Here is a 3,786-nt window from a genome sequence, read left to right on the forward strand (position 1 = left end):
ATACACAGGGGAGCTCAGCAGCCAAAATATACATGAATACATAACATATCCCCCCCCCCACTTATTTTAAAGGTTCCCCCCCTTCCCAAATACAGAGCAGCTATTGAACTATTAACATTCAATGGTGTAATCATCAAATTCAAACAACAATGATTTTTATTTTTCTAAACTAGGGAAAGAGGGTAGACTGCCCCTATTTCCAGGCATAACCCTGGGTCTTATTCTGCCCCATGTGCTGAAGGTTAGTAACTAAACTAGAGATTCAAATTGTCTGGAGGCCGCCTGCTTCTGTGGGGGTGCTGACGACTTGGGGATGACGTCAAAGTTGTTTTATCTCTTGTTGGTCTATGTATAGATCTTGGCTGTGCTCCTGCATTGTCAGTAAGGGGCACCTCAGAAATGGGGGGACAAATGGCCTTGTTGAATAAGGATTGGCATGTGATGATTCTGTCTGCCAAGAAGTCACCTAAATTATCTGGGGATGGAGGCCATATTTCAGGGGGTTTTGATTGTAAAGGCAAGTTTCTAGTTACCTTCATACGGTTAACCAGCTCATTGACAGAAGTCATATCTGTGTCTTTTTTTTTGTATTCGTTTAGGACCAGATGATGCAGTTAGAATCTGCTCCAGATGTTCCACCATGAATGGGGCAGCAAGCTTCCTCCCAGGTTCCATTTTGAGACCTTTCAGTTCCACCTCTTCCACAATCAAAACCTCTCCAGTCTGTGAACTCTCCTTTAGGTTCTCCTTGTTGGCAGTGAGACTGGACAGCAGCGATTCCACATCCACATTTGCTTTTCACAGTATTTCTAAAACAACAACCTTTCTTTAATTAATCTCCCGTTATCTTCTCATGACAAAGTTGTTTCCAAGGTGTGAAGCACAAATTGGGATTTTCTGCTCCAGACCAACATGTCTCCCAAGTTCTTCACGTGGGGTAGACCACAGGCTACTAGAACAACCATCTGGTCTACTTAAGTTAATTGAAATTATTGACTGAACTGTCTAGATGCCACTGATCCCTCACCAAGCACCTCCTGGCAATCATTCATGCTAGTCCAGGTACACTTTTCTCCATGTCGAAGAACTCATTGAAGTCAATATATTGTAAGTTTGCAGCCTTAAAGGAGCTGCAAAAAGTCCATATCCTCGGCTGATAATTGAGAGCTCCTTATTGCTTGATTTCATTGTCTGGATTATGTTATAAAATTGTCACATAAAGCACTGCAACCTTTTGCCAGCAGTAATGCAATCTCTTTAAGGAAACTTTCAAGAGCAGCATAGTCCTCTTTAGTCAACTCAGCATGAGTATGGCCATACCGTTCTGACATTGCTTCAAAAAGGACTTGATAGTTATCTAGGAAGTAGGTGCTGAATTGGATGGAATGCAATGCTAATAGACACAGCCCAGATGAGGGAACAGCATATCGCTTCATGTCAATCTGCTGATTTATTGCTTTCATTGCACTTTATCATCAAAGCCTGTAAGCTCTTTGTGACTAGTGGGGCCAGCAGAAAACCATTTTGGTTCCTCTTCAGTATAGGAATCACATCCTCTCCCCTCATCAAAAACACGTTCTCTAGCATCTCTGTCACACAAGTCTTTGTCTCTGTCATCACTGGCCGCATGATGCTATTATGTGCCCACTTCCAAATCTCTGCTGGCTACTGTTATGTTTCGTAGCTCCAAAATATAAAACTAATCATAACAAAAACATGGAGCTGGGAATAACATGTATGCTTCCAGTTTTTACTTTTAGCAAGGCTTGTACATAGGACAAGTGGGGTGTTGACATAGGTGTGAGCAGCAAAGAATGCTTAATAAAACAATATATATTTACAATATTACTCAAATATTACTGACATATTAAATACACAACAACAACCCAACCCATGAATATTTTCATTGTCTTTATTTTCCAATGGTCTTCCAGATTGTTGCCTATTGGACATATTGGTCACATGACAGCCACCACTAAAGCTTCTTCCTTTATTCTCTCTCATAGATCTGCAATACTTCACTTGGGACTGCTCTCTCCAAATGTGAAGCATAGTCCTTCTTGGTTCCATCCAGTAGCGAACTCCTGCCAGAATTGGGATACAGCGATGGAAGCCACCTTTCAGGATCCCAGATGCCTTCACTGCCACATTTTACCAAAAGACATACTGGCCTTTGCTTTGCATAGGGGTACTTTTAGATTTCTAGCATCTTTTCCTTGGACTATCTATATGGTTTCTTCATGCCACACATCTTTATTGTATCATTTAACTGATCTTTTTCTTCAATGCATTTTGTAACCATGTCGCCATCAAGGCTCAGAAGCCACTCTGCCACTCCACTAAGAACCTGGACTTAACAAACACCTCAGCAGAGATTCCTTTCATACTGCCCCATTCTCTGTTGAATACTTCTGCACGTTTCTTCAATACCTCTTGAAGACCAGTGCTCCCATCAATCAAGCGCATTTTGTATCAGTTAAGTTTGAGCTGTTCCAACCTCAAGCATCCCTGAGGTGCTGGAGAATTGCCTTTAACAACATATAGTTTCTTTTTCTGCTCATTAATCTTCATTGTAACATGTATTACTCCCCTCACTGGAACAACCTCACCAGTGTAAGACTTTAAAGTCAACCTTGCCCCTTCTGGGGGTGAGCTGCTGCAATTTCTCCTTGTAATCTTTCTCTGACACCAGCAATATTGCAGCACCCATGTCCACCGGTCTCCTCACTGTGGCCACGTACATCCATGGGGTCACCCTGTAGCCGTCTTTGTGTACCGAAACAGATACGACATGCAAAGCTTCCTTGACCGCAGAGTGGGAGTCGCTCAGTCTGTCCTCAGGATGCTCCATCTTGGTCACATGTTTCTTTGTAGTTTTCCAAAAGAGCTCTCTGCTTCCTTCTCTATAAAGCTCCATTCTATGTAAGTAGGAAGGTTCAATCCCTCCCACTTACATCGCGATACTTCCATGCTCTCGATCTCCTCACTAACTTTTATTTCCCAGGCCCTGACCACCTCATTTTCACCATGGATCTCCACTCCCTATATACTTCTCTCCCCAATCAAGAAGACCTTAAAGCTCTCTGCTTCCTACTCAATAAAGGAACCAACCAGTTCCCCGTTACCACCACCCTCCTCTGTCTGGCAGAATCGGTTCTCACCATCAACAATTTCTCTTTCACTTTCTGCCACTTCCATCCTACCTTTAAATTCACTTGGTCCAATTCTGACACCTCCCTTCACTACCTCAATTTCTCTGTGTCCATCTCTGGAGACAAACTGACCATTGACATCTTTTATAAACCTACTGACTCCCACGGCTATCTTGACTAAACCTCATCTCAATCTGTCTCCTGTAAAAATACTATTTCCATTTTCTCAGTTCCTCTGTCTCTGCCACATCTGTTCCTAGGTTGAGGTTTTCATTTCCAGGACATCAGAGATGTCCTCCTTTTTCAAATGGGGTTTCCCTTCCTCCACCATTGATGCAGCCCTCACTCGCATATCCTCCATTTCCTGGACCTCCGTGCTTCTGTGCTCATCCCATTTTCCCACCACTTAAACTGGGATAAAATTATTCTTGTCCTTACCTATCACTCCACGAGCCTCCTCATCTAAACACATCATACTCCATCTTTTCCGATCATACCACCAAACATATCTTTAACTCCACCCCCCACCCCCCACAGGGACTGGTCCCTCCCTGATTCCCTTGTCCATACATCCCTCCCCACTAATCTCCCTCCTGGCACTTATCATTGCAAGCAACCAAAGTTTCACACCTGC

General features: G+C 43.1%; 1 pseudogene; it reads right to left on the reverse strand.

Annotated features, from left to right (window-relative positions):
- Positions 1-393: 393 nt before the first annotated feature.
- On the reverse strand, positions 394-2,851 carry LOC134357935 (eukaryotic translation initiation factor 4E transporter-like; annotated as a pseudogene).
- Positions 2,852-3,786: the final 935 nt, after the last annotated feature.

The sequence above is a fragment of the Mobula hypostoma genome, chromosome 17, assembly GCF_963921235.1.
Source record: "Mobula hypostoma chromosome 17, sMobHyp1.1, whole genome shotgun sequence".
In the NCBI taxonomy this organism is placed as follows: domain Eukaryota; kingdom Metazoa; phylum Chordata; class Chondrichthyes; order Myliobatiformes; family Myliobatidae; genus Mobula; species Mobula hypostoma.